A 12087-nucleotide genomic window follows, 5' to 3' on the forward strand; every position below is an offset into this window, starting at 1 on the left:
TAATTAATTTGGCAGTAGATATTATTAAAATACTTTGATATTACTGTTACTTCAGCTCTTTCTAAGTTCTCTCTTCTCTGATTTCCTATTGCACAATTTGGCATTGTTCTCTGACAGTTTCATACATATTAGTTTTGCTTGTCTTTTATTCCAGTTATTAATAAATTGTGAGCTCTTAGGGATAGGGACAATTTCTTTTACTGGGTCGGCACCCTCCACCCCACTCTCATGCCCCTTCAGACTTAAGACGATTCTCATACTTCCTAAATATTTGTTGGTTTTGAGCCTATTTTGAGATATTAGCTTATGTTTTCTCCTGTATTTTCCCTACCCTTCATTTTATCCCATTCAAGAAGGCAGTTGGCCCAAACTTCATTGCCTCAGGGAAGAGTTGAGGCCAGGTGTGAAGCAGGAGTAGCGCATCAGCCATTGTGTGTTTTTCCCCAAAGGCCTAAACACTAAGTTGAATGGAGAAAGTTTGGAGAGGGAAATAAAGAATGGGATTCCCAGGTACAGACAGAGCAAGTGGAGAAAGCAGGCAATTGTCAGGTCCCCCTTCCACTGCCTCCAGCTTAAAATAATAGTAATAATAATGACGTGATGGAGAATGTGGAGAGGAGAGAGAGACAGTTCTGGGGGTCCAGGAAAGGTGTGGACTCAGGTCCTGCCTGCAAGGCACAATTCCAAAGCAGTGTCAGACCTTCGAAGAGGAATGGATAGAGAGCGATGGCGGGTTTGACTGTGAGAGACCCTGCGGTGGATCGTTCTCTACATTCGGTGTTTGTGGGGAACGTTCCATATGAGGCTACTGAAGAGCAATTAAAGGACATCTTTTCTGAGGTTGGGCCTGTTGTTAGTTTCAGGTTGGTATATGATAGGGAGACAGGAAAGCCAAAAGGTTGTGGCTTCTGTGAATACCAAGACCAGGAGACAGCACTTAGTGCCATGCGAAACCTAAATGGGTGTGAATTCAGTGGGAGAGCACTTCGAGTGGACAACGCTGCCAGCAGAAAGAACAAAGAAGAGCTGAAGAGCCTTGGCACTGGTGCCCCTGTCATTGAGTCACCTTATGGAGAGACCATCAGTCCTGAGGATGCCCCTGAGTCCATTAGCAAAGCAGTTGCCAGTCTTCCACCAGAGCAGATGTTTGAGCTGATGAAACAAATGAAGCTCTGTGTCCAGAATAGTCCTCAGGAAGCACGGAACATGTTGCTTCAGAACCCTCAACTGGCTTATGCTTCGCTCCAAGCCCAGGTACTGATGAGAACTGTGGATCCAGAAATTGCCTTGAAAATTCTGCATCGCCAGACAAATACCCCAACACTGATCGCGGGCAACCCTCAGACAGTCCACAGCGCTGGACCTGGCTCAGGATCCAATGTGTCGATAAACCAACAGAATCCCCAGGGCCCTCAGGCCCAGTCTTTGAGTGGAATGCATGTCAATGGCGCACATCCTCTGATGCAAGCTTCTCTGCAGGCTGGAGTTGCAGCACCAGGGCAGATACCAGCGACCGTAACAGGACCTGGCCCGGGTTCCTTAGCACCTGGAGGAGGAATACAGGCCCAGGTTGGAATGCCAGGCAGTGGACCAGTGTCCATGGAGTGGGCACAAGTGCCGATGCAAGACCCCAGAGCAGCTATGCAGCATGGGCCCTTGCCTGCCAACGTCCCAACTCCTCGAGGTCTGTTGGGAAACGCTCCAAATGACCCAGGCAGAGGCACTTTCCTTTCTGTAACTGGAGCGGTAGAGCCTAGAGGTTACCTGGAACCACCTTATCAGGGTCTGCCCATGCACCGTGTCCCTGGCCCTGACAGCCGCGGCCCACCCCCACATGAGATGAGGGGAGGGCCATGAGCTGAGTCCAGACCTCTAATGGCAGAGCCAAGAGGACCCATGCTAGATCAGAGGGGTCCACCATTGGATGGCAGAGGTGGAAGAGATCCCCGAGGCATAGATGCACAAGGGACGGAGGCACGAGCCATGGAGGCAAGAGGATTAGATGTTAGAGGATTGGAAACCCATGCGATGGAGGCCCGTGCAATGGAGGCCCGTGCAGTGGAAGTCAGAGGGATTGAGGCCAGGAGCACGGATACAAGGGGCCCAGTCCGAGGCCCTAGAGGCCCTATACCTAGTGGAATCCAGGTCCCAGTCCAATTAATATGGGGGCAGCTGGCCCCCAAGGATCCAGATATGGTCCTGTCATGCAAGAAGTGAGCATTCAGGGTGGAGGCCAGCCTGGTGGCTTAGGTCCTGCCCAGAACCAAGTCACAACACAGGACCATGAGAAGGCTGCTTTGATCATGCAGGTTCTTCAACTAACTGCAGACCAGATCGCCAAGCTTCCTCCAGAGCAGAAACAGAGTATCCTGATCTTAAAGGAACAAATACAGATGTCTACTGGAGCGCCTTAAAATGTTTTCAGAACTACCTGGTGACAAATCTGGAAATTAATTCCATAACTTGGTTGAAATGTTGCAAAAAGATGATTTCTGCATCCTGCCCTTTGAATGACTCAAATTGCTGCCAGGTGGGGGACTCCCATCACCTTCTCTCAGAACAAAATCAGTTCACTCTGTTGTCTCAGTTTATATGTTTTCTGCGACTTGAAATAAAATTTGAACGCAATTTTAGTATATTGCAGATTGATATACATGACCTTTGTGCTTTTAGAAGGCTGAACACCAAGGGTGAAACCTTACATGTGTTTTCTACCCTTACTGCAGTATTGTACTGTTTTTTTAACATCTTTATTGGAGTATAATTGCTTTACAATGGTGTGTCACTTTCTGCTTTATAACAAAGTGAATCTGTTATACATATACATATATCCCCATATCTCTTCCCTCTTGCATCTCCCTCCCTCCCTATCCCACCCCTCTAGGTGGTCACAAAGCACCGAGTTGATCTCTCTGTGCTATGCAGCTGCTTCCCGCTAGCTATCTACTTAACATTTGGTAGTGTATCTATGTCCAAGCCACTCTCTCACTTTCTCCCAGCTTACACTTCCCCCTCCCGATATCCTCAAGTCCATTCTCTAGTAGGTCTGCATCTTTATTCCCGTCTTGCTCCTAGGTTCTTCATGAACTTTTTTTCTTTTTTTGATTCCATATCTATGTTTTAGCATACGGTATTTGTTTTTCTCTTTCTGACTTACTTCACTCTGTATGACAGACTCTAGGTCCATCCACCTCACTACAAATAACTCAATTTCATTTCTTTTTATGGTGCTATCCTACATATATATTCCATTGTATATATGTGCCACATCTTCTTTATCCATTCATCTGTTGATGGACACTTGGGTTGCTTCCGTGTTCTGGCTATTGTAAATAGAGCTGCAATGAACATGTTGGTACATGACTCTTTAGAATTATGGTTTTCTCAGGGTATATGCCCAGTAGTGGGATTGCTGGGTCGTATGGTAGTTCTATTTTTAGTTTTTTGAGGAACCTCCATACTGTTCTCCATAGTGGCTGTATCAATTTACATTCCCACAAACAGTGCAAGAGGGTTCCCTTTTCTCCACACCCTCTCCAGCATTTATTGTTTGTAGATTTATTAATGATGGCCACTCTGGCCAGTGTAAGACGATATCTCATTGCAATTTTGATTTGCATTTCTCTAATGATTAATGATGTTGAGCACTCTTTCATGTGTTTGTTGGTAGGCTGTATAATTTCCTCAGAGAAATGTCTATTTAGGTCTTCCGCCCATTTTTGGATTAGGTTGTTTGTTTTTTTGATACTGAGCTGCACGAGCTGCTTGTAAATTTTGGAGATTAATCCTTTGTCAGTTGCTTCATTTGCAAATATTTTCTTCCATTCTGAGGCTTGTCTTTTGGTCGTGTTTATGGTTTCCTTTGCTGTGCAAAAGGTTTTAAGTTTCATTAGGTCCCATTTGTTTATTTTTGTTTTTATTTCCATTTCTCTAGGAGGTGGGTCAAAAAGGATCTTGCTGTGATTTATGTCATAGATGTTCTGCCTATGTTTTCCTCTAAGAGTTTGATAGTTTCTGGCCTTACATTTAGGTCTTTAATACATTTTGAGTTTATTTTTGTGTATGGTGTTAGGGAGTGTTCTAATTTCATTCTTTTACATGTAGCTGTCCAGTTTTCCCAGCACCACTTATTGAAGGGGCTGTCTTTTCTCCACTGTACATTCTTGCCTCATTTATCAAAGATAAGGTGACCATATGTGCATGGGTTTATCTCTGGGCTTTCTATCCTGTTCCACTGATCTATATTTCTGTTTTTGTGCCAGTACCATACTGTCTTGATTACTGTACCTTTGTAGTATAGTCTGAAGTCAGGGAGCCTGATTCCTCCCACTCCGTTTTTCGTTCTCAAGATTGCTTTGGCTATTCGGGGTCTTTTGTGTTTCCCTACAATTTGTGAAATTTTTTGTTCTGGTTCTGTGAAAAATGCCAGTGGTAGTTTGAAAGGGATTGCATTGAATCTGTAGATTGCTTTGGGTAGTAGAGTCATTTTCACAATGTTGATTCTTCCGATCCAAGAACATGGTGTAGCTCTCCATCTATTTGTATCATCTTTAATTTCTTTCATCAGTGTCTTATAATTTTCTGCATACAGGTCTTTTGTCTCCTTAGGTAGGTTTATTCTTAGATATTTTATTCTTTTTGTCTGCAATGGTAAATGTGAGTGTTTTCTTAATATCACTTTCAGATTTTTCATCATTAGTGTTTAGGAATGCCAGAGATTTCTGTGCATTAATTTTGTATCCTGCTACTTTACCAAATTCATTGATTAGCTCTAGTAGTTTTCTGGTCACATCTTTAGGATTCTCTATGTATAGTATCATGTCATCAGGCAACAGTGACAGCTTTATTTCTTCTTTTCTGATTTGGATTCCATTTATTTCTTTTTCTTCTCTGATTGCTGTGGTTAAAACTTCCAAAGCTATGTTGAATAATGCGGGTGAGAGTGGGCAACCTTGTCTTGTTCCTGATCTTAGTGGAAATGGTTTCAGTTTTTCACCATTGAGGATGATGTTGGCTGTGGGTTTGTCATATATGGCCTTTATTATGTTGAGGAAAGTTCCCTCTATGCCTACTTTCTGCAGGGTTATCAAAAATGGGTGTTGAATTTTGTCAAAAGCTTTCTCTGCATCTATTGAGATGAACATATGGTTTTTCTCCTTCAATTTGTTAATATGGCGTATCACGTTGATTGATTTGCATATATTGAAGAATCCTTGCATTCCTGGAGTAAACCCCACTTGATCATGGTGTATGATCCTTTTAATGTGCTGTTGGATTCTGTTTGCTAGTATTTTGTTGTGCATTTTTGCATCTATGTTCATCAGTGATATTGGACTGTAGTTTTCTTTGTGACATCTTTGTCCGGTTTTGGTGTCAGCGTGATGGTGGCCTCGTAGGATGAGTTTGGGAGGGTTCCTGCCTCTGCTACACTTCGGAAGAGTGTGAGAATGATAGATGTTAGCTCTTCTCTAAATGTTTGATAGAATTCGCCTGGGAAGCCATCTGGTCCTGGGCTTTTGTTTGTTGGAAGAATTTTAATCACAGTTTCAATTTCAGTGCTTGTGATTGGTCTGTTCATATTTTCTATTTCTTCCTGGTTCAGTCTCAGATGGTTGTGTATTTCTAAGAATTTGTCCAATTCTTCTAGTTTGTCCATTTTATTGGCATAGGGTTGCTTGTAGTAATCTCTCATGATCCTTTGTATTTCTGCAGTGTCAGTTGTTACTTCTCCTTATTCATTTCTAATTCTGTTGATTTGAGTCTTCTCCCTTTTTTTCTTGATGAGTCTGGCTAATGGTTTATCAATTTTGTTTATCTTCTCAAAGAACCAGCTTTTAGTTTTATTGATCTTTGCTATCGTTTCCTTCATTTCTTTTTCATTTATTTCTCATCAGATCTTTGATTCCTTTCCTTCTGCTAACTTTGGGGGTTTTTTGTTCTTCTTTCTCTAATTGCTTTAGGTGTAAGGTTAGGTTGTTTATTTGAGATGTTTCTTGTTTCTTAAGGTAGGATTGTATTGCTATAAACTTCCCTGTTAGAACTGCTTTTGCTGCATCCCATAGGTTTTGGGTTGTCATGTTTCCATTGCCATTTGTTTCCAGGTATTTTTTGATTTCCTCTTTGATTTCTTCAGTGATCACTTCGTTATTAAGTTGTGTATTGTTTAGCCTCTGTGTGTTTGTGTTTTTTACAGATTTTTTCCTGTAATTGATATCTAGTCTCATAGCATTGTGGTTGGAAAAGATACTTGATATGATTTCAATTTTCTTAAATTTACCAAGGCTTGATTTGTGACCCAAGATATGATCTATCCTGGAGAATATTCCATGAGCACTTGAGAAGAAAGTATATTCTGTTGTTTTGGGGTGTACTGTCCTATACATGTCAATTAAGTCCATCTTGTTTACTGTATCATTTAAAGCTTGTGTTTCCTTATTTATTTTCATTTTGGATGATCTGTCCATTGGTGAAAGTGGGGGTTTAAAGTCCCCTACTATAATTGTGTTACTGTCAATTTCCCCTTTTATGGCTGTTGGCATTTGCCTTATGTATTGAGGTGCTCCTATGTTGGGTGGATAAACATTTCCAATTGTTATATCTTCTTCTTGGATTGATCCCTTGATCATTATGTAGTGTCCTTCTTTGTGTCTTGTAATAGTCTTTATTTTAAAGTCTGTTTTGACTGATATGAGAATTGCTATTCCAGCTTTCTTTTGATTTCCATTTGCATGGAATATCTTTTTCCATCCCCTCACTTTCAGTCTGTATGTGTCCCTAGGTCTGAAGTGGGTCTCTTGTAGACAGCATATATACGGGTATTGTTTTTGTATCCATTCAGCGAGTCTATGTCGTTTGGTTGGAGCATTTAATCCACTTACATTTAAGGTAATTATCGATATGTATGTTCCTATTACCATTTTCTTAATTGTTTTGGGTTTGTTATTGCAGGTCTTTTCCTTCTCTTGTGTTTCCTTCCTAGAGAAGTTCCTTTAGCATTTGTTGTAAAGCTGGGGTGGTGGTGCTGAATTCTCTTAGCTTTTGCTTGTCTGTAAAGGTTTTAATTTCTCCATCAAATCTGAATGAGATCCTTGCTGGGTAGAATAATCTTGGTTGTAAGTTGTTCCCCTTCATCACTTTAAATATGTCCTGCTACTCCCTTCTGGCTTGCAGAGTTTCTGCTGAAAGATCAGCTGTTAACTTTATGGGGATCTGCTTGTATGTTATTTTTCCCTCGTTGCTTTTAATATTTTTTCTTTATATTTAATTTTTGATAGTTTGATTAATATGTGTCTTGGCATGTTTCTCCTTGGATTTATCCTGTATGGGACTCTGTGCTTCCTGGGCTTGATTAACTATTTCCTTTCCCATATTAGGGAAGTTTTCAACTATAATCTCTTCAAATATTTTCTCAGTCCCTTTCTTTTTCTCTTCTTCTTCTGGGACCCCTATAATTCGAATGTTGGTGCATTTAACGTTGTCCCAGAGGTCTCTGAGACTGTCCTCAGTTCTTTTCATTCTTTTTTCTTTATTCTGCTCTGCAGTAGTTATTTCCACTCTTTTATCTTCCAGGTCACTTATTCGTTCTTCTGCCTCAGTTATTTTGCTATTGTTCACTTCTGGAGTATTTTTAATTTCATTTATTGTGTTATTCATCACAGTTTGTTTGCTCTTTATTTCTTCTAGGTCCTTGTTAAACGTTTCTTGTATTTTCTCTATTCTATTTCCAAGATTTTGGATCATCTTTACTATCATTATTCTGAATTCTTTTTCAGGTAGATTGCCTATTTCCTCTTCATTTGTTAGGTCTGGTGGGTTTTTACCTTGCTCCTTCATCTGCTGTGTGTTTCTGTGTCTTCTCATTTTGCTTAACTTACTGTGTTTGGGGTCTCCTTTTCGCAGGCTGCAGGTTTGTATTTGCTGTTGTTTTTGGTGTCTGTCCCCAGTGGCTAAGGTTGGTTCAGTGAGTTGTGTAGGCTTCCTGGTGGAGGGGACTAATGCCTGTGTTCTGGTAGATGAGCCTGGATCTTGTCTTTCTGGTGGGCAGGTCCACATCTGGTGGTGTGTTTTGGGGTGTCTGTGGCCTTATTATGATTTTAGGCAGCCTCTCTGCTAATGGATGGGGTTCTGTTCCTGTCTTGCTAGTTGTATGGCATAGGGTGTCTAGCACTGGAGCTTGCTGGTTGTTGAGTGCAGCTGGGTTGTAGCACTGAGATGGAGATCTCTAGGAGATTTTCGCTGTTGGATATTACATGGAACTGGGAGGTCTCTTGTGGACCAGTGTCCTGAAGTTGGCTCTCCCACCTCAGAGGCACAGCCCTGACACCTGGCTGGAGTACCAAGAGCCTGTCATCCACACGGCTCAGAATAGAAGGGAGAAAAGAAAGAAAGAAGAAGATAAAATAAAATAAGTTTATTAACATAAAAAATAATTATTAAAAATACTTTTAAGTAATAAAAAAAGAAAAGAAAGAAAGAAGAGAGCAACCAAACCAAAAAACTAATCCAATGATAACAAGTGCTAAAAACTTCACTAAAAAAAAAGAATGGACAGAACCCTAGGACAAATGGTAGAAGCAAAGCTAAACAGAGAAAATCACACACAGAAGCATACACACAAAAAGGAAAAAATGGAAAAAAAATAAGTATATATATATCATTGCTTCCAAAGTCCACCACCTCAATTTGGGATGATTCGTTGTCTGTTCAGGTATTCCACAGATGCAGGGTACATCAAGTTGATTGTGGAGATTTAATCCGCTGCTCCTGAGGCTGCTGGGAGAGATTTCCCTTTCTCTTCTTTGTTCTCACAGCTCCTGGGGTTCAGCTGTGGATTTGGCCCCACCTCTGCGTGTAGGTCGCCTGAGGGCGTCCTTTCCCGCTCAGACAGGACGGGGTTAAAGGATCAGCTGCTTCGGGGGCTCTGGCAGGGGGGAGGGGTGGTACGGATGCGGGGTGAGCCTGCGGCAGGAGAGGCCGGCATGATGTTGCACCATCCTGAGGCGCGCCGTGCGTTCTCGCGGGGAGGTTGTCCCTGGATCGCGGGACCCTGGCAGTGGCGGGCTGCACAAGCTCCCGGGAGGGGCGGTGTGGAGAGTGACCTGTGTTTGCACACAGGCTTCTTGGTGGTGGCAGCAGCAGCCTTAGCATCCCATGCCCGTCTCAGGGGTCCACGCTGATAGCCGCGGCTCGCGCCCGTCTCTGGAGCTCCTTTAAGCGGCGCTCTTAATCCCCTCTCCTCGTGCACCAGGAAACAAAGAGGCAAGAAAAGGTCTCTTTCCTCTTCGGCAGCTCCAGACTTTTTCCCGGACTCCCTCCCGGCTAGCCGTGGTGCACTAGCCCCCTTCAGGCTGTGTTCACGCCGCCAACCCCAGTCCTCTCCCTGGGATCCGACCGAAGCCTGAGCCTCAGCTCCCAGCCCACGCCCGCCCCGGCGGGTGAGCAGGTAAGCCTCTCGGGCTGGTGAGTGCTGGTCGGCACCGATCCTCCGTGCGGGAAACTCTCCGCTTTGCCCCCCGCACCCCTGTTGCTGTGCTCTCCTCCGTGGCCCCGAAGCTTACGCCTCCGCCACCCGCAGTCTCCGCCCACGAAGGGGCTTCCTAGTGTGGGGAAACCTTTCCTCCTTCACAGCTCCCTCCCACTGGTGCAGGTCCTGTCCCTATCCTTTTGTCTCTGTTTATTCTTTTTTCTTTTGCCCTACCCAGGTACGTGGGGACTTTCTTGCCTTTTGGGAGGTCTGAGGCCTTCTGCCAGCGTTCAGTAGGTGTTCTGTAGGAGCTGTTCCACATGTAGATGTATTTCTGATGTATTTGTGGGGAGGAAGATGGTCTCCACGTCTTAGTCTTCTGCCATCTTGAAGCTCCTCCTCCCAGTATTGCACTTTAATGTTATGTTGCCATAGCTCTGTTTTTCCTTTTAAGTTAACCATTTATTCTTCTTGATGATATTTGAGAATTTCTCAGAAACAGTGTTTTCTGGAACTTAGTTTTTGCTTAATTTGTGTCCAACAGGAATCATAATATTTGCCCTTTGAGAACTTGCTAGAACTTCTGAGTCCACTGGGAGAAAATAGCATGTGCTTAGAGCTGTAAAATGTTCAGAAGGCCAACAACGCAAAGAGCCTACCTAGCAGTGTTTTTAGTGTAGAAAAATCCAAATATCAAAATGTACTTTTTGGTCAGTACCAAGTCTATTCACACACATAGTTCAGAGTTAAGACAAAGATGATGTATGATCACTGGTTTCAGTGTGTCAATAACACAAGAGACTGTTGACATTTTCTTCTGTTTTAAAACTCTTCAGTTTTAAAATTTTCGCATGTTCCAGGTGAAATAAACACTGAAGAGAAATGAGACAAACAAAGTACATTTCATCCTGCCTTCTAAATAATTACTGACCTACAGCCCTACCCAGTAACCAAATTTATTCTGGGAAATTAAAACATAGAAACTCTAAAACGTTTACATTTTTCTCATTTATTTTAAGAGGACCAAATGTAGAGCAAAAGCTGTCGGATTGCCCATTAGGCCTGCCCCTGCCTGCTTCCTTTCAAATAGATGTGAACATAATCAGTGCTACTGGCACTAACCTATTGCTCTTCCATCCTAGTATTCTCTCTCTCATAGTGGCATTAAGGAGAAACATGATTTCTCTCCATCAGGCCAACCTCAAGAGGTTAAGAGGTGCCTTAATAATTAGTAAAGTTCCACTGGAACTACTCCTGAGCCTATTTATGTTCTCAGAGTCCTAGCATCTGGGTTAGGATTATGGTCAAGTGAATCAAAAGCCTGCCATAGGCTTAGAGAATGTAATAACATATTGCTTACATGTGAAACAAAAGAATGCAAAGATAACCAACTTTATAAGAGTCATCAAAATTGAGGGATTTTCTATTTTGATATATAAACATTTACTGCAACAAAAATTTGCTGAATAAGATACTTGATATAACAACCTAGGAAGAAAAACTTGCTCATAACAGCTGAGGAGTTTTCTGGGTATCCTGCTCATCCCCGGTTTGGTCTTAGATGTTGATTATGTGTAGGATTTATTATTATCATTACCTTTTCTGCCTACTTCCATGAACATTGTAGGCCTTGATATGTTGATTTTAGCAGCAGTCATATCTTGACATGTCAATATATTTAGACATTAAGACCAAGAGTACCACCTTTCTCCTTAGGAACTCATTATAAGTTTCAAGAGCACTGAGATTCCCAATCAAACTCACTGAAGATCAAATTATAATTTGGTCAGCAGTTGTCTAGTAGGAACCATATCATCAAGGTTCCATCATGCATGTTCCGAAAGACTTATTACATTTAAATTAGCTGAAATCTGGGAAATTGGTAACAGCAGGGGTATCCCAATCTATTCCCACGGAAACATCCATTAGTATTTTTTCCTGATGTCCAGTCAATAAATGAAACACAATTAGCTACTATGAGTTCATGACCTACCTTTATTTTGTTCAGACTAGTGACTGAAAAAATTGGTTTTACTAATCTTTCAAGTCACGTAGGTTTCTGGATAATTAGAAACAATCATTTATTCATTTTTGCTCACCTAATGGTAGAGAAATAGGTACTATAATGTTGATTCAGTAGAAACATTCTTGTAAATCTAGTGGTTTAAATTGTCTTTGGGCACAACGAAATGTGGATTGTTTTTCCTCTTTTAAGGGCCCCAGTCCTCTTTCCTTCTACTGATTCACTGTGACTACTGACAACCCAGAGCCAGGTGGATGGAAGAAATAAAAAGCATTTCGATAGGAGAAAGAAAAGGATTTTGCTTATGTCATTAGGTGAATGATTCCTTAATGAATAGGTACATAGGAGCCAAAAAAAGTGTTGTCAAAATTTTAAATTATCTTTTTTTAAGACTAGACATTAATAACCCCCCTTGATAAGAATGGTAATAAAGAGCACTTGTTGACTAAATAATCATCCTAAGAGGGAGTTCAAGTTTTCACAATTATTTCCAACAGAACAATGCAAGCTAATGACAACATAACTGACTTTCAATTATAATACAATTTCAATTACGATGATCATACTTTCAAGATTTTCTTTCCCAAATAGAGAGCCTAGG

The 12087-nt window shown here is 41.8% G+C and overlaps 1 pseudogene; it reads left to right on the forward strand.

The window, feature by feature from the left end:
* The first annotated feature begins 726 nt into the window (after positions 1-726).
* LOC132437327 (cleavage stimulation factor subunit 2 pseudogene) lies at positions 727-2414 on the forward strand (annotated as a pseudogene).
* The last annotated feature ends 9673 nt before the right edge of the window (positions 2415-12087 follow it).

Source organism: Delphinus delphis, chromosome 14, assembly GCF_949987515.2.
Source record: "Delphinus delphis chromosome 14, mDelDel1.2, whole genome shotgun sequence".
Classification (NCBI taxonomy): domain Eukaryota; kingdom Metazoa; phylum Chordata; class Mammalia; order Artiodactyla; family Delphinidae; genus Delphinus; species Delphinus delphis.